The following is a 23,864-nucleotide window of genomic DNA, read 5'->3' on the forward strand; positions in this document are numbered from 1 at the left end:
CTCACAGCTGATAAATCCACCGACTATTCACTCTGGAAAGCTGCAAGAAATATTAATAAACAAATTAAACATGTAGCACCAACGAAACTAAACGAAACTGCATGGGCCAAAACGAATGAACAGAGAGCTGCCGTGCAAATCATTTGAGAAACACATTTACGCCTAACGATGGGTATGAGATAAACTGTGAAAATAGTTGGTTGGATCCACACATCAGCATTTCTCCTGTTACTATTAAAGAAATTAAAAATCTTATCGGAAACACAAGTCTCAAAAAAGCACCTGGGTATGATTCAATAACTGAAGAAATAGAATGCAATTTACCAGAGAATTTTATAAAAAAAAAAATTGTAAACATTGTAAACAGTGCTTTATGCCTAAGATACGTGCCATCGCTTTGGAAAGTATCTGAAGTTATAATGATAACTAAGCCGGGTAAGTCAGTACCCGATGTTACATCATATACACCAATTTCGCTGCTGCCAGCCTTATCTAAAATCTTTGAGAATGTACTCATAAATAGGCTCAAACCAATAATCGCTCATAAACACCTAATACCAACACATCAATTTGGCTTCCGTGACCACCATTCAACAATTGACCGTTAATTTCATTGAAAATACAATCGATAAAAAGAACGTGTCTCAAGCTTTTGACAAAGTTTGGCATACGGGTCTACTGCTCAAATTGAAATACATGCTATCCAAACAATTTTGTGAAATAATTGCTTCGTACTTAAAAGATAGTAACTTCCGCATTAAACAATGCATATTCAAACTTGCAACCGATAGAACCGGGTGTTCCCCAGGGAAGCGTGTTGGGGCCAATGCTTTATTTGCTTTTTACCAGTGACCTCCCATCTGATTCCAGTTATATGACAGCGACATTTGCGGTTGACACAGCTTTGTTAGCAGCTGGATAGTCAACTTCAGTATCTGGTCGACGAGTGCAGACAGCAGTCAACGCAATTACTAAGTGGGCATCTAAGTGGCGCATCAAATTAAACGACACCAAATCAATTCATGTCGACTTTACCTTGAAAAAGCCGACATATTGTCCAATTTATATAAATAACATTTCTATACCACATCATAACAGTGCACTATGGGGAATTTGCCAGATTTCATGGTATTAGTTATTTTATCAAAGTTTAAATATTTGGGTTTTTTTATGTAAACATATTAAAAACACATGGCTCCATATGACTCCATACCAAAAATTTTAATTAACAGTGCACTGTTAAGGCTATGCACTGTTAAAGTCAGCTGTTGCAGCCCAAAATCACGTGGTTAAGAAGAGGCAGTTTTTGGTTAGCTACTTTGAAAGTGCGATACTTAAAAGTTAAACAAGTTATTAATTCAATTTATGTACTAATATTTTGATATGTGCCAGTCTTACTAATATTTAGCCAATTTTAAAACAGGTCTAAAAGGTAATTTTTTGGAAAAAAAAAATAACTTTACGTAGACTTACAAAAAATACATATCATTGTAACAGTGTAACTCCAGTATATGTCGTAGAGCCATTAGTTATGAATAAAAGGCAATTTGTCTCAATGTGCACAAATGCGCACAATCTGAGTAATTTCGTTTTTTGTCAGGTATCTTCGAGTTTTCGAACGCGGAGCTTTTTGAAGTATGGCGTAAGGAGACGGAGAACTCAAACCAAGAAAGATCAATTCTTGATTTTCTTTCGAGCAAAATAAGTAGAAACATTGATGTTGTAAAACACAACAACTGTTTGAAAAAGAAAAGCAGTTTATTTTGCCTAAATATAAATGGTAAATGGAAGATATGCAAGAGAAACAAAAAATATTTTGAGAAGAAGTATGCAAATTGGCTGCAAAGTGCAATTAAACTTTGTTTCTCTGATTCGAATCAAATCGAGAAACGTCAAATTGGACGCCCGAAATTGGCTTATTCGGTTAAAGGAGAAGAAGCACAGAGGAAAGAAGCTGCAGCTCTATCTAAATCACACGGATGCAACGTCTCCTTGTTAATTCAAACAGCCAGTAAAGCTGCCCGATCTCAGGGCCTCATTGATCTTTCTGTAGTCCTTAATACTCTTGCAATTAGTCCGGAAAAGGCAAAGGACATAAGGGAGATTTTGAAATGCCCTATTAAACAGCCTATTCGTGCATCAAAGGACGAAGCATTGGCCCTTTTATTAGATCAAAGCTTAAGCAAGGAGCAGTATTGCGCAATTAGGGACGATGCTAAGCACAGAGATGCCGACATATTCCCTCTATATAAAGATGTTGTGGAACAAAAAAAGCTTTGTAGACCTGCTAATATACTATACATTAGCGATACTGTAGCAAAGGTCCCAATGCAAGATCTTTTAAGTCATACGGCTACTCGAATTGTTGTGCTTCAAGAAGAAGTCATTATGAATACGATGAGGCAGCAGGAGGTAGATTTTATATCAGCTGATTTAATCCTAAGTTATGGGTTCGATGGTAGTACCGGGCAGTCGAACTATAACCAGGCCTATGCTGACCAAGGATCATGCGATTCAGATGCATGCCTATTTGCCTCAACCGTAAGGCCTCTTCGATTAATTGATGCTTCTGGACATGTTTTGTGGAATAACCGTACTCCACAGTCGATAAGATTTTGCCGCCCTCTCAAATTGGATTTTTTGAAAGAAACAAGAGAAGCCATATTAAAAGAGGACCTGAACATCAAAGAAGAAATGAAGAAACTTTTACCATGCAAAATAATGTTCAACGACAGGCAGTGCATTTACATAAAATTTCAACATCATTTGACTGTCATAGATGGAAAAGCAACACCTAAGGACTTCCTTGCCAACAAAAATTTTAAGTGCCTCGAGTTTGTTCCACTTTTAGATAATTTAAAACACGGGTTAAGTCCGCTTCATAGCTGGATAAGATGTTTTGAATTTGTATTACACGCCGGTTATAAGTCAACTGTTCAGAAATAGCGAGTGACAACATCTGTGGACAAAAAAACGATTGCAGATCGGAAAAAGAAAATTCAGCGTATGTTTTGGGAGAGGCTAGGCTTTAGGGTCGATAAGCCAAAACAAAATGGATCTGGCAATACAAACAATGGAAACACGGCACGGCGAGCATTTACCAATTTTGAAACATTTGCAGAAGTTACCGGAGTTGATAAAGAAATTATTCGGAACTTAAGAGTTATATTAATTTGCTTGTCTTGGCAACTGCCGATTGATTTGGAGAAATTTGAACAATTTTGTTTTAAAACTGGGGAACGAACTGTGGATTGTTATCCATGGTTGCCAATGACAGCAACGGTTCACAAAATAATTGTCCATTCAAGGCAAATTATGGAAAATACAATACTTCCCGTTGGATATTTCGGAGGAGAAGCGTCGGAAGCACGCAACAAAATTTATAAAGCAGATAGACTGCATCACGCACGGAAGTATAGTCGTGTTAATAATTTCATGGATGTTTTCAACAGAGCCTTAGATACTTCTTATCCTGTCATTTCTTCAACAAACCTTATGAAGCGAATTCGGAAGCATAAAAGTATGGAACTTCCTTCAGAAGTTTTAAGCCTTTATTGTGCAATTTTGCCAGGATCAAATTGAGGAAATTGGAGATGAAATTGACGATTTTTATTTTATGTCTGACGAAGACCTTGAGAACGAAAATATTTTATAAACTTATTATTGTATTATTTGGTTGTCACTTTATCAACTTTTCTATATGAAATAAAAAAAATTGTTTCTCGTCCTGGGAGGGCGGAACCACGCCCATTTATACAACAACTATTTCCAACAGAGTCCATATCAATAATAAAAAAAAAACCGTTTTGAAAAATCTTATTTATTTAAAAAGTTTTTGATTAAATTATCCAAATGGGAGGGCGGAACCACGCCCATTTTACCAAAAACTATTTCCAACGATCTCCATAAGACTAATACAAAAAACCGTTTCAAAAAATCTTATTTAGTTTAAAAGTTAATAAATAATATTTCGCTAGGGAAGGGGCGGAGCAACGCCCATTTTTCTAAAAACATTCCTATTGGTGTCTATAACAATAATAAAAAAACCGTTTCGAAAAATCTTACTTAGTTTAAAAGTTATTAATTAATACCATGAAATCGGCCAAATTCCCCATAGTGCAGTGCTAAGTACTTAGGTATCACCTTAGGTGCTAAGCTATGCTGGAAAGAGCATGTCAAAAAAGGAGCGAGCTTGGTATGAAATTTGGCAAACTTTACCACCTAGTTGGCAGGAAATCCACGCTATCAATACAAAACAAACTGTTACTATATAATCAAGTTCTAAAGCCAATTTGGGCCTACGGAGCCCAACTATGGGGTTGCTCAAGTCAAAGCTGTATTGCCAGCATTCAGCGCTTTCAAAGCAAGGTGCTAAGGACTTTAGTCAATGCTCTTTGGAACGTTAGATCTGCTGACCTGCACCGGGATCTAGGCGTGAATTCAGTGGTAAATTAAATCTCCAAAATAGCAAAGTCTCTCGAACTGAGGCTTAGACAGCACGTTAATGTGGAAGCCTCCAGTCTCATCGAAACTGCTAGGCGAGAAATCCGGCTGAAACGCAAGAAGCCTTCCGACCTAGTAAGACATCAGTAGCAGCAAATGTATTTCTTAACATTTAGCTCTTAAGTATCTCTCCAAATTAATGTATTTAGACTAGAATTGTTGTTAGTATTTTTTTTTTTTATGTACTAGGTACAATGTAAAATAATAATAAAAAAAAAATTCCCCCTCTGAATCCACCACTGTAATAAATACATTTGTATATATACTCGTACAAACAGACAAAATATTTGCAGTTATTAATAAATAATTAAAAACAAATTAAGTCTACTTCATGCGAGTGGTTACTACATGCAGAACATCGCCTTATGGAACAAATAGTCCGTCAAGTGTTTTATATTCCAAGCCTCAAGTCGAAAATAAAGAACTGCATTTTTTCGTGCAGGAACGCTAAAACTTTGCTCTGCATTTCATTATCAGTGGTGTCAATTCGTCCATATTAAGGTCTCCCACCCTCATGAAAGGCTATGTGACTGTCTTCGTTAATTTTACTACAAAAGCAATGCACGACGAGCTATGTACTAATTTGATAAAATGAGCTTTTCTCGTGGCATTTGCCCGCTTCGTCGGACGACGCGGTTTTCCGTCAAAACTCACGAGTGACAATGGCAAATAGTAGATTTTATTTGTAGATTTTATCAAACAAGCTTGTACAAAAGTTCGCTCCTATAAGCGCTCCTCATATGGGTGGTTTATGAAAAACAGCTGTAAAAAGCCAGATTTGAACCGCTTAATAAAAGTAGATGGAAACTACAAATTTAATTTTTAAGAATTTTACAACATTTTTACTTTGCATTGAAGCCATTCTTAATTCACCGCCACTAACGACACTCACGGAAGATTCTTCAGATCTCACAGCTCTTACACCAGGACACTTATTCAAGGAGCACCCATTCTGACCATACCTGAGCCGGGTGTGGATTCGCTATCCTTATTAAATAGATGGAAACAGGTTAAAATTCTCCATCATGATTTCAGTCGCCGTTGGAATTAAAAGTTTATGAATGATCTTCATAAGAAGTACCTCAGGGAATTTTAGATTTCCGTTAAAACAACAACAACAACAACAGGGAAACTCCTGAACAGGCGCAAAACCATGGAGATTTTGTCTTAATCCATGAATGGCGGCTTGGCCGCACAGAAAAGCTAAATTACGGCTCCAACAATACAAAACCTTTAAAAAAAACAAACCGGTAAAAATACCAAAAACCTAACAAAAATGGTCGATTAATACGACGATCCCTTCATGCCAATATCGTGGCGCGATCACAGCGCGCCAGTCGTTTCTTCTTTTCGCTACCTGGCGCCAATTGGATATTCCAAGCGTAGCTAGGTCCTTCTCCACTTTTTCCTTTCAACGGAGTGGAGGTCTTCCTCTTCCCCTGCTTCCCCCGGCGGGTACTGCGTCGAATACTTTCAGAGCTGGAGTGTTTTCATCCATCCGGACAACATGACCTAGCCAGCGTAACCGCTGTCTTTTAATTCGCTGAACTATGTCAATGTCATCATATATCTCGTACAGTTCATCGTTCCATCGAATGCGATATTCGCCGTGGCCACCGCGCAAAGGACCATAAATCTTTTGCAGAACTATTTTCTAGAAAACTCGCACCGTCGACTCATCAATTGTTGTCATCGTCCAAGCACCATATAGGAGGACGGGAATTATGAGTGACTTATAGAGTTTCGTTTTTGTTCGTCGAGAGTGGACTTTGCTTCTCAATTGCCTACTCAGTCCGAAGTAGCACCTGTTGCCAAGAATTATCCTGCGTTGGATTTCCAGGCTGACATTGTTGTTGGTGTTTACGCTGGTTCCAAGATAGACGAAATTATCTACAACTTCAAAGTTATGACTGTCAACAGTGACGTGAGAGCCAAGTTCCGAGCTCGACGACTGTTTGTTTAATGACAGGAGATATTTCGTCTTGCCCTCATTCACTGCCAGACCCATTTGCTTTGCTTCCTTGTCCAATCTGGAGAAAGCAGAACTAACGACGCGGGTGTTGAGGCCGATGATATCAATATCATCGGCATACGCCAGCAGCTGTACACTCTTATAGAACATGGTACCTTTTCTATTTAGTTCTGCAGCTCGCTTTGTCTGAAACCTCGTTTGGTATCGAACGGCTCAGAGAGGTCCTTCCCGATTCTGGTGGAGCTTTTGGTGTTTCTCAACGTCAGTTTATACAGCCGTATTAGTTTTGCGGGGATACCAAATACCAAAATACCGCGGCATAAAGGCAGCTCCTTTTCGTGCTGTCGAAAGTAGCTTTGAAATCGACGAAGAGGTGGTGTGTGTCGATTCTTCTTTCACGGGTCTTTTCCAAGAGTTGGCGCATGGTGAATATCTGGTCGGTTGTTGATTTTCCAGGTCTAAAGCCACACTGATAAGGTCCAATCAGTTTGTTGACGGTGGGCTTTAATCTTTCACTCAATACGCTCGATAGAACCTTATATGCGATGTTGAGGAGGCTAATCCCACGGTAGTTGGCGCAGATTGTGGGGTCTCCTTTTTTATGGATTGGGCATAGCACACTTAAATTCCAATCGTTGGGCATGCTCTCGTCCGACCATATTTTACAAAGAAGCTGATGCATGCTCCCTATTAGTTCTTCGCCGCCGTGTTTGAATAGCTCGGCCGGCAATCCATCGGCCCCCGCCGCTTTGTTGTTCTTCAGGCGGGTAATTGCTATTCGAACTTCTTCATGGTCGGGCAATGGGACGTCTGCTCCATCGTCATCGATTGGGGAATCGGGTTCGCCTTCTCCTGGCGTTGTGCGTTCACTGCCATTCAGCAGACTGAAGAAGTGTTCCCTCCATAATTTAATTATGCTCTGGGCATCAGTGACTAGATCACCATTGGGGGTTCTACAAGAGTATGCTCCGGTCTTGAAACCTTCAGTTAGGCGCCGCATATTTTCGTAGAATTTTCGAGCATTACCCCTGTCGGCCAGCTTATCAAGCTCTTCGTACTCCCTCATTTCGGCCTCTTTCTTTTTCTGTCTGCAAATGCGTCTCGCTTCCCTCTTCAACTCTCGGTATCTATCCCATCCCGCACGTGTTGTGGTCGAGCGTATCGTTGCAAGGTAGGCAGTCTGTTTTCTTTCCGCTGCGACACGGCACTCCTCGTCGTACCAGCTATTCTTTTGCACTTTCCGAAAACCAATGGTTTCGGTTGCAGCTGTACGTAAGGAGTTTGAAATGCCGTCCCACAATTCCCTTATACCGAGTTGTTGACGAGTGCTCTCAGAGAGCAGGAGTGCAAGCCGAGTAGAAAATCGTGCGGCTGTCTGTTGTGATTGCAGTTTCTCGACGTCGAACCGTCCTTGTGTTTGTTGGCGTGCATTTTTTGCTGCACAGAGGCGGGTGCGAATCTTAGCTGCAACAAGATAGTGGTCCGAGTCGATGTTAGGACCTCGGAGCGCACGCACATCTAAAACACTGGAGACGTGTCTTCCGTCAATCACAACATGATCGATCTGGTTGGTAGTTTTTCGATCCGGAGACAGCCAAGTAGCTTGATGTATCTTTTTATGCTGGAATCTAGTACTACAGATAACCATACTTAGGGCCCCGGCGAAGTCGATCAGCCTCAACCCATTTGGGGATGTTTCCTCGTGGAGGCTGAATTTACCGACCGTAGTGCCAAATATACCTTCCTTTCCCACCCTGGCGTTAAAGTCGCCAAGCACTATTTTGACATCGTGGCGGGGGAAACTCTCATGAGCGCGCTCCAAGCACTCATAGAAGGCATCTTTGGTCAGATCGTCCTTCTCTGTCCTTGTCCCGTCCATCGCATTTCTTGGACGGCGGTGATGTCAGCCTTTATTTTCACGAGGACATCAACCAGCTGGGCAGCGGCACCTTCCCAATTAAGGGTCCGGACATTCCAGGTGCATGCCCTCAAATCTTAGTCCTTATTTCGTGTGCCATGGTCGTCATCAAAAGGGGGTCTCTCATCAGAGGCTGTCGTTTAGTTTTTATTGGTACTGTTTTTTACGTGGCGGGTCCGAAACCCAGCGCACAACCCTATGTAGAGGATATTTCGTCTTCTCACTTTAGCTCGCCTTCCAACGGATGTTCTTAGGCTACCCAGAGGATACTTGGTCAAAAACCGTAAGTCGTGAGCTGCTTGAGTCATATGTAAACGAATCGTTTCTGGCCACTCTAAAGTGAATGGGGATCAGATAACTTTCCTCACTTGCGTGAACTTCTACACATGACTCCATCCTGTGTCGATTTATATGGCAGATATGTTTAATCAAACAATTCTTTTATACGGGTTAACATGGACGCGGATACGTCAACGCCAACCGTTCGGTCGACTACTAATATACCACGCACCGAGCCTACCCCAACGCCCCCAGCTGCAGTTGCAACAGCGAATGGAACGGTACCTGCAACCGCTCCTAGTGGTGGCACTCGATCATCACCGACGCTATCATCACTGACCTTGGAGACACATCTCATAAGACGCCCAACATGTCGACAACCACATTGTTTGCACCATTGTGGGATTTTTGGAGGTATGCGACCATTGTTACGACAGCAAGTAGCCCAGGCACACGGGTATTGTCAGAACTGTCTATCGCCCACGCATTCGACTCAAAAGTGTGAGTCCAGGTATCTGTGACAAATTTGTAACAGGCCGCTCACATGCTACTACATCGCTCCTCGATGTGCGACGTCGGTTGACCACGTACCCATCATATTCATCAAAATATTCTAAACGAACAAATATGAAAACAACCTTAAGTTTCAGTAAACAGAATGTATCAGAACAACATTAAAGAAAATTCAGGAAAACAATCTTATCTTGGAACAACAAACAATAACAACCCAAATAGTCATTTACTAATAAACAATCGGAGATACCGATAGTATAAGTAGCACTAAATTTATGTAAACAAACCTAAACAAACAATATATTATACTTAAGCAAATTAACAATTAGTAACAAGTAAACATACTAGTTAGTATAAATACAAGGTCTGTCGCAAAAGAAACAGGACTGTGAAAAAAACAACAAAAAATTAATATTTTTCAAAAGTTATATTTTTTTATTCAAAGTAGTTTCCTTCTACTTCGATACAGCGCTTAGCCCGGTCAATTAGCATTTCAAATAAGTGTTCAAGGTCATTTTTCGGAAAGCTCTTGAGAATAGCGGTCGTCGCCTTTTAGATAGCTGAAATGTCCTGAAACCAGTGTCCTTTCATTGGCAAATGAAGTTTTCCAAATAGGTAAAAATCGCAGAGTGCCAGATCAGGTGAGTAGGGTGAGTGATTAAAAACCCAGTTGTCAGCACGTACAGCACAGGGGTCCTCACAGTTGAAAGAACAGGATGCACGGATATCGCAAGTGACCTCGCAGATTTCGGAGGAGCAGGATCAAATTAGAACTGAACTGGATAAATTGAAAGATCGTCCCCGGGTGCTACAATTAAATCGGTCAATTATGCCAACAGCCTCTGCCAAGAAAACACCTCCATCCTTTGATGACACAGTTTCGTTCCATGTTTTTAAACTTCATTTCGAAAAAAATGTCTGCAAATAATTGGAATGTTGAAGATAAACTTTTGACTTTTGAACATTCAATACTTAATAGGGGCATTAAGCTTGTTAGCTCTCAATTAGTAAAAGCTTTTATTAATTTTCCATTGAAAATTAATACTATGATGCATCACATGACAAAACATTTTATAAAACACATTTATATGTATCGGGTGATTTTTTAAGAGCTTGATAACTTTTTTTTAAAAAAAAAACGCATAAAATTTGCAAAATCTCATCGGTTCTTTATTTGAAACGTTAGATTGGTTCATGACATTTACTTTTTGAAGATAATTTCATTTAAATGTTGACCGCGGCTGCGTCTTAGGTGGTCCATTCGGAAAGTCCAATTTTGGGCAACTTTTTCGAGCATTCCGGCCGGAATAGCCCGAATTTCTTCGGAAATGTTGTCTTCCAAAGCTGGAATAGTTGCTGGCTTATTTCTGTAGACTTTAGACTTGACGTAGCCCCACAAAAAATAGTCTAAAGGCGTTAAATCGCATGATCTTGGTGGCCAACTTACGGGTCCATTTCTTGAGATGAATTGTTCTCCGAAGTTTTCCCTCAAAATGGCCATAGAATCGCGAGCTGTGTGGCATGTAGCGCCATCTTGTTGAAACCACATGTCAACCAAGTTCAGTTCTTCCATTTTTGGCAACAAAAAGTTTGTTAGCATCGAACGATAGCGATCGCCATTCACCGTAACGTTGCGTCCAACAGCATCATTGAAAAAATACGGTCCAATGATTCCACCAGCGTACAAACCACCCCAAACAGTGCATTTTTCGGGATGCATGGGCAGTTCTTGAACGGCTTCTGGTTGCTCTTCACCCCAAATGCGGCAATTTTGCTTATTTACGTAGCCATTCAACCAGAAATGAGCCTCATCGCTGAACAAAATTTGTCGATAAAAACACATTTCGAACCGAACACTGATTTTGGTAATAAAATTCAATGATTTGCAAGCGTTGCTCGTTAGTAAGTCTATTCATGATGAAATGTCAAAGCATACTGAGCATCTTTCTCTTTGACACCATGTCTGAAATCCCACGTGATCTGTCAAATACTAATGCATGAAAATCCTAACCTCAAAAAAATCACCCGATATATCATGTTTTCTTTAATTATCGTTGTTTTACATATTATATAGTGGTCTAGAGTGAGGCAACAAATCCTTCCGTTTACATTTTGTTAGGATTTCAATCTGGCAACGTTTCCAATTGTTAAACGTCAAAACCTCCTGAACTTTGACAGCTGATTGAGTTCAGGAGGTTTTGACGTTTAGAAATTACTCTCTCACTTCCAATGAGAGATGAGTTGGACATCTCTTTATCACTAGGCATACATTGGCTTAACAGGTGTGGCAGCACGGCAAGTGACTAAGCAAACTTGGTATCGACGGCGATAGTTGTCGATACGAATGTTTGTTTCAAAGATAATCTCTCTTTTCGAAGGCTTCTAAAAATAGTGGCAACTGCCAAATTTGTTTTTGTAGATTTTCAACTGTTTGCCTGACATGACCACTGTGTGGTCTCCATCGTTATCACTGGAAGTATCTTCAATTGAATTCAGAATTTTCGAAGAAATATTAGCTTTATGTGTTTTTTGACTTCTTAAATTGTACGTTACATACAGTAATTAAAGATGGCGTTATCCGCGGTGGCATATACATAATATGATGAATAAATATTATAAAAATGGCGCGGCAGGGATTCATGTAAAGGCACACGAATATATTAAGAACCTTTTATTACGACAGAAATAGATTAAATTGAAAGAGATAGAGCTAGAGTTTTAATATCTGCAAGAAAGTTACCAATATTAAATTAAATTAACTAAGCCCAAGTATATTCCCTTTGTAAACGCTTAATTGGTACGATCTCTGAGAACAACATCATAGAAATGTAGCTAGTATATCAGTATACAAGTAGATTTGGTCCACGTACACTGATGCCGTACATCCTCTATTGTGGAAAGCAGATTCACAAACGAAGATCCAATGCAACTTATAATAACCCATAGTCGCAGTTTCCAATATCAAGAGACTCTCTAGCTTAATTCGCCTTATTAAGTATTGAAAGATCAAAAGTCAGTTGTTTTAATATACCATAAAATCATAAAAAAGAATTTAAGTAATTTCGCCATATATTAAAAGTCCAATATATACTAATTTGAACTCATGATAAATGTTGGGTGTTTTAATTTGTAATAAGCGTTTGAATAAAAATAAAGATAATTGTGTGAAAATAAATAGGGAATTTTATTTGACGATCCAGTGATCGGACTCAAGAGTGAGTTATAAAGTGAGCAATTTTCGAGAAATCCGTTAAAATTACCAAATGACAAAGTTTAACGATTTGAAGATACGACAACACAAAAAGGATCTGAATAAATGCGGCGACAAATGAAGTAAAGTTCGATTTACAGTCATACTTACGCGAATCTATAGAAGCAAAAAACATCAATATCGAGGAATATGTGTTTCAATTAGAATTAAACGCAACGCAAATGTCACAGATGTTATCAGAAATGTTGATACAACAATCTCAAATTTCCTCGCAGTTAAAAATCCAGTTGTCAGCACGTACAGCACAGGAGAAAGAACAGGATGCACGGATATCGCAAGTGACCTCGCAAATCTCTAAAGAGCAGGATCAAATTAAAACTGAATTGGATGAATTGAAAGATCGTCCCCGGGAGCTACAATTAAATCGGTCAATTATGCCAACAGCCTCTGCCAAGAAAACACCTCCATCCTTTGATGACACAGTTTCGTTCCATGTTTTTAAACTTCATTTCGAAAAAAATGTCTGCAAATAATTGGAATGTTGAAGATAAACTTTTGACTTTTGAACATTCAATACTTAATAGGGGCATTAAGCTTGTTAGCTCTCAATTAGTAAAAGCTTTTATTAATTTTCCATTGAAAATTAATACTATGATGCATCACATGACAAAACATTTTATAAAACACATTTATATGTATCGGGTGATTTTTTAAGAGCTTGATAACTTTTTTAAAAAAAAACGCATAAAATTTGCAAAATCTCATCGGTTCTTTATTTGAAACGTTAGATTGGTTCATGACATTTACTTTTTGAAGATAATTTCATTTAAATGTTGACCGCGGCTGCGTCTTAGGTGGTCCATTCGGAAAGTCCAATTTTGGGCAACTTTTTCGAGCATTCCGGCCGGAATAGCCCGAATTTCTTCGGAAATGTTGTCTTCCAAAGCTGGAATAGTTGCTGGCTTATTTCTGTAGACTTTAGACTTGACGTAGCCCCACAAAAAATAGTCTAAAGGCGTTAAATCGCATGATCTTGGTGGCCAACTTACGGGTCCATTTCTTGAGATGAATTGTTCTCCGAAGTTTTCCCTCAAAATGGCCATAGAATCGCGAGCTGTGTGGCATGTAGCGCCATCTTGTTGAAACCACATGTCAACCAAGTTCAGTTCTTCCATTTTTGGCAACAAAAAGTTTGTTAGCATCGAACGATAGCGATCGCCATTCACCGTAACGTTGCGTCCAACAGCATCTTTGAAAAAATACGGTCCAATGATTCCACCAGCGTACAAACCACACCAAACAGTGCATTTTTCGGGATGCATGTGCAGTTCTTGAACGGCTTCTGGTTGCTCTTCACCCCAAATGCGGCAATTTTGCTTATTTACGTAGCCATTCAACCAGAAATGAGCCTCATCGCTGAACAAAATTTGTCGATAAAAACACATTTCGAACCGAACACTGATTTTGGTAATAAAATTCAATGATTTGCAAGCGTTGCTCGTTAGTAAGTCTATTCATGATGAAATGTCAAAGCATACTGAGCATCTTTCTCTTTGACACCATGTCTGAAATCCCACGTGATCTGTCAAATACTAATGCATGAAAATCCTAACCTCAAAAAAATCACCCGATATATCATGTTTTCTTTAATTATCGTTGTTTTACATATTATATAGTGGTCTAGAGTGAGGCAACAAATCCTTCCGTTTACATTTTGTTAGGATTTCAATCTGGCAACGTTTCCAATTGTTAAACGTCAAAACCTCCTGAACTTTGACAGCTGATTGAGTTCAGGAGGTTTTGACGTTTAGAAATTACTCTCTCACTTCCAATGAGAGATGAGTTGGACATCTCTTTATCACTAGGCATACATTGGCTTAACAGGTGTGGCAGCACGGCAAGTGACTAAGCAAACTTGGTATCGACGGCGATAGTTGTCGATACGAATGTTTGTTTCAAAGATAATCTCTCTTTTTCGAAGGCTTCTAAAAATAGTGGCAACTGCCAAATTTGTTTTTGTAGATTTTCAACTGTTTGCCTGACATGACCACTGTGTGGTCTCCATCGTTATCACTGGAAGTATCTTCAATTGAATTCAGAATTTTCGAAGAAATATTAGCTTTATGTGTTTTTTGACTTCTTAAATTGTACGTTACATACAGTAATTAAAGATGGCGTTATCCGCGGTGGCATATACATAATATGATGAATAAATATTATAAAAATGGCGCGGCAGGGATTCATGTAAAGGCACACGAATATATTAAGAACCTTTTATTACGACAGAAATAGATTAAATTGAAAGAGATAGAGCTAGAGTTTTAATATCTGCAAGAAAGTTACCAATATTAAATTAAATTAACTAAGCCCAAGTATATTCCCTTTGTAAACGCTTAATTGGTACGATCTCTGAGAACAACATCATAGAAATGTAGCTAGTATATCAGTATACAAGTAGATTTGGTCCACGTACACTGATGCCGTACATCCTCTATTGTGGAAAGCAGATTCACAAACGAAGATCCAATGCAACTTATAATAACCCATAGTCGCAGTTTCCAATATCAAGAGACTCTCTAGCTTAATTCGCCTTATTAAGTATTGAAAGATCAAAAGTCAGTTGTTTTAATATACCATAAAATCATAAAAAAGAATTTAAGTAATTTCGCCATATATTAAAAGTCCAATATATACTAATTTGAACTCATGATAAATGTTGGGTGTTTTAATTTGTAATAAGCGTTTGAATAAAAAATAAAGATAATTGTGTGAAAATAAATAGGGAATTTTATTTGACGATCCAGTGATCGGACTCAAGAGTGAGTTATAAAGTGAGCAATTTTCGAGAAATCCGTTAAAATTACCAAATGACAAAGTTTAACGATTTGAAGATACGACAACACAAAAAGGATCTGAATAAATGCGGCGACAAATGAAGTAAAGTTCGATTTACAGTCATACTTACGCGAATCTATAGAAGCAAAAAACATCAATATCGAGGAATATGTGTTTCAATTAGAATTAAACGCAACGCAAATGTCACAGATGTTATCAGAAATGTTGATACAACAATCTCAAATTTCCTCGCAGTTAAAAATCCAGTTGTCAGCACGTACAGCACAGGAGTCCTCACAGTTGAAAGAACAGGATGCACGGATATCGCAAGTGACCTCGCAAATCTCTAAAGAGCAGGATCAAATTAAAACTGAATTGGCTATTCCGGCCGAAATGCTCGAAAAAGTTGCCCAAAATTGGACTTTCCGAATGGACCACCTAAGACGCAGCCGCGGTCAACATTTAAATGAAATTATCTTCAAAAAGTAAATGTCATGAACCAATCTAACGTTTCAAATAAAGAACCGATGAGATTTTGCAAATTTTATGCGTTTTTTTTTTTAAAAAAGTTATCAAGCTCTTAAAAAATCACCCGATATTATATGTGTATGCGAGTAGTTACACTTAACTTTAACGATGTAGGAAAACTTCAACACGCCTTAAATAAAAGAATTTATATTGATGTTTTATTGATACCTTAGGGTAGTAAATAGCAAATAAGTACTAAACAGGCACTTACTGTGGTTCCTTCTGTTTATGCTTCCAGAGAGTTGTTTTTAGTTTTGCCCACTATCCGTGTTGACTGCTTTTTTCAGGAGGTAAATTTGGCTGTATACGAAATGAACCTTAGACAGAATAACAGTGGATGGCGGACGTTTTGTTCCGCTTTGGGATATTAGACCTTAAAGTTCATCTTCATGAACCGTGGTTCGTAAGAGCAAGATGAATACATATTTACTGTTCAAATATCATTGAACATGCTTATTTATATGCAAAGCCGAAATTCTACTAAATATAAATATCTATTTATATATTAATAAACATACATACATATGTATGTATTGACATAAACATAGCCATGCATTTACATGCAATGCGCATTCAATAAAAATAAAAATGCATGCAGACACATGTCATAAATTTAGAGAAGAGATAAGATTATCACACACACACACACATATGTATCAAAAACAACCCCATTTCAAGCAGCAATAAACAATATGCTGCAATACATATAAACATACACACATACACATATATTTAGTTATTTAAGATAGTTTTAAAATTTGTATATAAGCAAGAAAAATACCAAATAAAAATCAGATTTGAAAGACAATCTCAACGGAAAAGATTATTTTTAATTACATATTTTACTTCCACCACCAGTGGTAAGGTGTAAAAGAAAACTTAAAAATAAAAATTTCAAATAAAGGAGCCGTTAGCTATCATTTATTGCCCCCCACCCGAGGTAAGGAATAAGTGACGCAGAACTGCAATAACCTTTATTAATATTTACAAACAAATAAACACGACAATAACAACCACTAAACACCAACACAAACGAATCCTAGACGGTAAATGACGTCCACTATCCAGCTGTTGTTTGTCTTGGTGGTCCTAATGATCTTCACATGGTGGAAATGGAATGGGTGTGGAGCCAATGGGATTTGGTGTCTGGGAAACGCTGATAATACTGTTACCTTGGGCCCTATAACGAATGTTCGTTCGGTTTTCCAAGAGATTACGTTACTTCATTATTATTTTACTAGCTGACCACGCAGGCTTTGTTCTGCGTGAAATTATGTGTTTTGAAATGAAAAGTAAGTTGAATTTATATCACTGTGGAACATTTGTGGGATTATTGTCTGGGGGGTGAGAAATTCCAAGTCAGGGTGATGGTAATAGGTCAGTATAGTAAAACCCTCAAAGGGTTTGGCGTTCGTATGTGTCAGTTTTTTTTTATGACCTTTTAAATTTTTTCCTTATCTTGATGTTTTTCGCTTAGTTGTAACATTTTGGCAAAAACGTAGTTTAACATAACTCGCGAACCACTATTATTTATTTTTCCAATCCATTAGACGGTTGTAGCAGCTTTTACACACTATATTTGGTACCCAATTTTCGTTCACTATAACATAAGAAAAAATTTAAAAGGTCTTGAAAAAAACTGACACATACGAACGCCAAGCCCTTTGAGGGTTTTACTATACTGACCTAGTACCAATCACCCTGACTTGGAATTTCTCACCTCCCAGATTAGCTGTTGTACTGTGTACTGTGTGTGTGTATTCCTACATTTTTTCAATGTAACGCAGCTTGATAAACAACATTTTTGGTTTCTGTTTCGATGCGTAAACGTACATAGAACATAGTTTTCCAACTCGTGAACACCACGCCACGTATGGCTGACCGTGTGATAAACATAGCATTTTCAGATATTTGCCACAAACTTTTAGCGACTATCCTTGTGTCCTGTTGATTGTCATCACAAATGCAATTTTCACTGGAAACTGAATACGTTTGAATTGAAATGGCAATCGATGGAACTCAAAGGAATACGTAGAATCAAAAATTCTGCCCACTTGTATTAGATAGCTGCGTAACAATCGGTCGGGTTCCATTACACGGCGCATGAAGATTGCGGAACATAATAATGGCAGATCCAACTTTGTGACGCATATGATACGGCGGCATTCCCATCTTTTCTAAAGATTAAAGAAATTCCACTGGATAATTCACGGCTTCGTCTTTCAAGACGATCGATTGATTTGTATGAGCGCAAATCTCACGGAATTTGACTTTGAATCTTCCAGTTTAAGTCATCAACATCGGTATTTTTGGCAGCTAAAATTGGGCAAGCACTCATGGAATCGTAGTTACTATAATTTCTCAATGTTCGGATAAACATTCGTGATGAGTTCATATTTCGTTGAAGTGAATTAACAAAAGGCAGGTGAATTGATATCAAGCCATTGGAAGTATCAACCGGAATATGCCCATTTCCAATACTTAATGAATACGATGTAAAATGTATTCGGCAATGTCATTTTTGTTCATATCTCATAATTGACGCGGATTTGAAGGCTGATATGACGAAATGATTATAACGAAAACTGTGCGAACTTCAGGGGCAAGCGAAGAAGCTATCGAACCGTCCAACGTTTGATTCCAGTGATTACTATGTTCCCAACTCATTTTTATATATGAGATTGTACCAATATTCCAAACAAATGGAATGATATTGACATTGTGCGTATTTTTCAGTACATATCATTCATTTTAAGGGTTAAAAATAATCAGGGGTGTTGTGTAAACCAAGACAATTACAATTTAATTTCTTAGCTTGCATTTCAAATGTGTCAGTGACTATCTTCTTGCGTTGCTTCTATGAACAAATCCAGTGAAATTGATTTCATTGCCAAACCAATAATAACTGAATTCATGACATCCAATACATCTTTTTATCAGTTTCAATTCTGACTTCGTAAACTTTCAGACTCTACAACACCTCTGACTATTTTTTTTGTATGGTTTAAAAGTGGTAATTTTGAAGATGAAAAACGCAAATGCGCGGCCAAAAATGTACATATAAGGATTGCTCAATGGAGATTGTTGCCAAACAAAATATGTCTCGCCACTCATTAAACTAAAGTAAGCCAGCCGGAAAGGGCACGGCTGACTATCGCAAGCGAATGCCCTTTAATGTTACTATTATATGATGTATAGACTGTATAAAGCGCATTCTGAATGTGGATCGGGGCGGGTCACATTCCATGCTCCGATCTGATTTGTTAATAAAGAAGTGAGACAATTTACTGAGGCTAAGTTGCATAATACATGTTATCGGAGAAGTAATGTGTCAGATCGTAATTGAAAATGCAGTCGTGTTACACAATTTTAACGGGCAGATATCGTCGATGAATTCATAATAGAGTTTCTAGCAAACCTTCTTCTTCTCTTCTTTAATGGTTGTAGCCGAGTTTACTACAGCGCGCCAGTCATTCATCTTTTTCGCTGCTTATCGCCCTGGTCTTTCCAACGGAGTGGAGGAGTTCCTTTGCTACACCAGCGGGTACAGCGTCGAGTACTCTCCGAGTTGGAGTATTTTCATCCATGATATGACCCAGCCAAAGAAGCCGCTGTCTCTTAATTCGCTGAGCTATGTCAATGTCGTCGTATATATCATACAGTTAATCATTTCATCGACTGTGATATTCACCTTTGCCAATGCGCAAGGTCCATAAATCTTTCGCAGAACCTTTCACTCGAAAACTCGTAATGCCGACACAACAGATTTTGTAATAGTCCATGTCCCTGCACCATATAGCAAGATGGGGAAAATGAGTGACTTAAAGAGAGGACTTTATTTATTTTGCCTACACAGTAGCACCTGTTGACAAGAGTTACCCTGCGTTAGATTTAGAGGCAGATATTGTTGTTGGTGTTAATACTAGTTCCAAGAAAGACGAAAATATCTACGAGTGCAAAGCTATTACTGTCAACAGTGAGCCAAGCCGCGAGAGCGCTGACTGTTTGTTTGATGACACGAGATATTTCATCTTGCCCTCGTTCACTACCAGACGCACGCTTTCTTATCCAGTCTGGAAAAACCAGAACTAACGGCGCGGTTGTTGGGGGCAATGATATCAATATCATCGGCATACGCCAGCTGAGAATGGAGACTGTTATATAAGATTGTATCTCTTTATTTAGCTCCGGAGCTCTTTATTACTATCTCCAGCAATAGATTGCAGAAAACGCACCATAGGGGGTCTTTTTGGATGAAAACTTGATTAGTATAGAATATCTCGGAGAGGTCCTCTTGATCTTGACTGAGCTTTTGGTGGCGCTAAACGTCAGCTGATCCTTTATATGGCCACTGTAGTAAATGCCACAAGAACCTAGTCACCTCAGTTCTCGTTTCGTCCATCGCATTTCTTGAACGGCGGTGATGTCAGCAATTAAGGGACCGGTCATTCTATTCGCATTCCCTCAAATCGTCGTCTTTAATACGTTTGCAGTGGTCGCCATCAAAACGGGGTCTCTCATCCGAGACTATTTTGAACTTTTCATTGGGCATGTTTGTACGTGGCGCATAACCCTTGGAAGGAATGCATCGCCTTTTCACAATAGCTCGCCTTCAAACGGATGTTTTTCGGCTACCCAGAGGATACTGTGTCTAAGACTGGAGGTCGGAGTCATGTGTAGAAGTTCACTCAAGTGAGGAAAGTTCTCTGATCGCCATTCACTTGGGAGTGGCCAGAAACGATTCTTTTACACATGGCTCAAGCAGCTCACTACTTCCCGTCTTTGACCAAGTATCCTCTGGGTAGCCTAAGAACATCCGTTCGAAGGTGAGCTAATGTGAGAAGGCGAAACATTCCCTACATAGGGTTGTGCGCTGGGCTTGGGACCCGCCACGTAAAAAACAATACCAATGAAAAGGAAAACACAGCCTCGGATGAGAGACCCCCCTTTTGATGACGACTATGGCAAACGGAATAAGGACTACGATTTGAGGGCATGCACCTGGAATGTCCGGACCCTTAATTGGGAAGGTGCCGCTGCCCAGCTGGTTGATGTCCTCGCAAAAATAAAGGCTGACATCACCGCCGTCCAAGAAATGCGATGGACGGGACAAGGACAAAGACGAGTAGGTCCTTGTGACATTTACTACAGTGGCCATATAAAGGAGCGCAAGTTTGGTGTTGGATTCGTGGTGGGAGAGAGACTCCGTCGCCGAGTACTATCATTCACTCCGGTGAATGAACGTCTAGCCACAATCCGCATCAAAGCGAGGTTCTTCAACATATCGCTGATCTGCGCCCACGCTCCGACGGATGAGAAGGACGATGTGACCAAAGATGCCTTTTATGAGTGCTTGGAACGCACTTATGAGAGATGCCCCCGCCACGATGTCAAAATCGTGCTTGGCGTGGTAGGTTCGACGTCGAGAAGCTGCAATCACAACAGACAGCCGAACGATTTTCTACTCGGCTTGCACTCCTGCTCTCTGAGAGCACTAGTCAACAACTCGGTATAAGGGAACTGTGGGACGGCATTTCAAATTCCTTACGTACAGCTGCAACCGAAACCATTGGTTTTCGGAAAGAGCAAAAGAACAGCTGGTACGACGGAGAGTGCCGTGTCGCAGCGGAGAGAAAACAGGCTGCCTACCTCGCCACGTTACGATCGACCACTACACGTGCGGGATGGGATAGATACCGACAGTTGAAGAGGGAAGCGAGACGCATTTGCAGACAGAAGAAGAAAGAGGCCGAAATGCGTGAGTACGAAGAGCTTGATAAGCTGGCCGACAGGGGTAATGCTCGAAAATTCTACGAAAAAATGCGGCGGCTTACAGAAGGTTTCAAGACCGGAGCATACTCTTGTAGAACACCCAAAGGTGATCTAGTCACTGATGCCCAGAGCATAGTTAAATTATGGAGGGAACACTTCTCCAGCCTGCTGAATGGCAGTGAACGCACAACACCAGGAGAAGGAGAACCCGATTCCCCAATCGATGACGATGGAGCAGACGTTCCATTACCCGACCATGAAGAAGTTCGAATAGCAATTACCCGCCTCAAGAACAACAAAGCGGCAGGGGCCGACGGACTACCGGCCGAGCTATTCAAACACGGCGGCGAAGAACTAATAGGGAGCATGCATCAGCTTCTTTGTAAAATATGGTCGGACGAGAACATGCCCAACGATTGGAATTTAAGTGTGCTATGCCCAATCCATAAAAAAGGAGACCCCACAATCTGCGCCAACTACCGTGGGATTAGCCTCCTCAACATCGCATATAAGGTTCTATCGAGCGTATTGTGTGAAATATTAAAGCCCACCGTCAAGAAACTGATTGGACCTCATCAGTGTGGCTTCAGACCTGGAAAATCAACAACCGACCAGATATTCACCATGCGCCAAATCTTGAAAAAGACCCGTGAAAGGAGAATCGACACACACCACCTCTTCGTCGATTTCAAAGCTGCTTTCGACAGCACGAAAAGGAGCTGCCTTTATGCCGCGATGTCTGAATTTGGTATCCCCGCAAAACTAATACGGCTGTGTAAACTGACGTTGAACAACACGAAAAGCTCCGTCAAGATCGGGAAGGACCTCTCCGAGCCGTTCGATACCAAACGAGGTTTCAGACAAGGCGACTCCCTATCGTGCGACTTCTTCAACCTGCTCCTGGAGAAAATAGTTCTAGCTGCAGAACTAAACAGAGAAGGTACCATCTTCTATAAGAGTGTACAGCTGCTGGCGTATGCCAACGATATTGATATCATCGGCCTCAACACCCGCGCCGTTAGTTCTGCTTTTTCTAGGCTGGACAAGGAAGCACAGAAAATGGGTCTGGTAGTGAACGAGGGCAAAACGAAATATCTCCTGTCATCAAACAAACAGTCGTCGCACTCGCGACTTGGCTCTCACGTCACTGTTGACAGTCATAACTTTGAAGTTGTAGATAATTTCGTCTATTTAGGAACCAGCATTAACACCACTAATAATGTCAGCCTGGAAATCCAACGCAGGATTGCTCTTGCCAACAGGTGCTACTTCGGACTGAGTAGGCAATTGAAAAGTAAAGTCCTCTCTCGACGAACAAAAGCTAAACTCTATAAGTCGCTAATAATTCCCGTCCTGCTATATGGTGCAGAGGCTTGGGCGATGACAGCAACCGATGAGTCGACGTTACGAGTTTTCGAGAGAAAAATTCTGCGAAAGATTTATGGTCCTTTGCGCATTGGCCACGGCGAATATCGCATCCGATGGAACGATGAGCTGTACGAGATATACGACGACATTGACATAGTTCAGCGAATTAAAAGACAGCGGCTACGCTGGCTAGGTCATGTTGTCCGAATGGACGAAAACACTCCAGCTCTGAAAGTATTCGACGCAGTACCCGCCGGGGGAAGCAGAGGAAGAAGAAGACCTCCACTCCGTTGGAAGGACCAAGTGGAGAAGGACCTGGCTTCGCTTGGAATATCCAATTGGCGCCACGTAGCGAAAAGGAGAAACGACTGGCGCGCTGTTGTTAACTCGGCTATAATCGCGTAAGCGGTGTCTACGCCAATTAAGAAGAAGAAGAAGGAGGTCGTGATCTGCTTGAGCAATATGTAAAAGAATTGTTTGTGACCATTCGCAAGTGAATGGCGCTCACAGAAATTTCATCACTTGCGTGAACTTCTACACATGGAAGTGTTATACATGTTCGGATATGATAACAAATACAAAGGGAAACTTACCGGCGTTCCGGTAACATTACTTAATAAGTATTTAATAAGGTTTAACGACTCCTTCTTAGATACTCAACCATTTTTGATAAAGATGATTCCAAACCAGGAAGTACCTAATTATAAAACATTTTAGCAACACAGGTGATGCAAGACTAATCAGTGAAGTTGGCCAGACCATTTGTGAAATGAGCGAAATCGTCGTAATCGAACCACGCGCGAGTCCTTGGAGTTCACCTGTGGTGCTTCTGAGGAAGAAAGATGACAGCATGAGGTTATCTGTGAACTATAGAAGGTTTAATGACCTAGAACGACACGTTGGACTTGTTATCAGGCACAAAACTTGTTCTCAACACTTGATTTGAAAAGTGGTTATTGGCGAAT

General features: G+C 39.9%; 1 pseudogene; it reads left to right on the forward strand.

Moving 5' to 3' along the window:
• The first annotated feature begins 874 nt into the window (after positions 1-874).
• LOC126766059 (uncharacterized) overlaps positions 875-23,864 on the forward strand; it is a 45,722-nt pseudogene continuing 22,732 nt past the window's right edge.

Source organism: Bactrocera neohumeralis, unplaced genomic scaffold, assembly GCF_024586455.1.
Source record: "Bactrocera neohumeralis isolate Rockhampton unplaced genomic scaffold, APGP_CSIRO_Bneo_wtdbg2-racon-allhic-juicebox.fasta_v2 cluster11, whole genome shotgun sequence".
Taxonomy (NCBI): Eukaryota; Metazoa; Arthropoda; class Insecta; order Diptera; family Tephritidae; genus Bactrocera; species Bactrocera neohumeralis.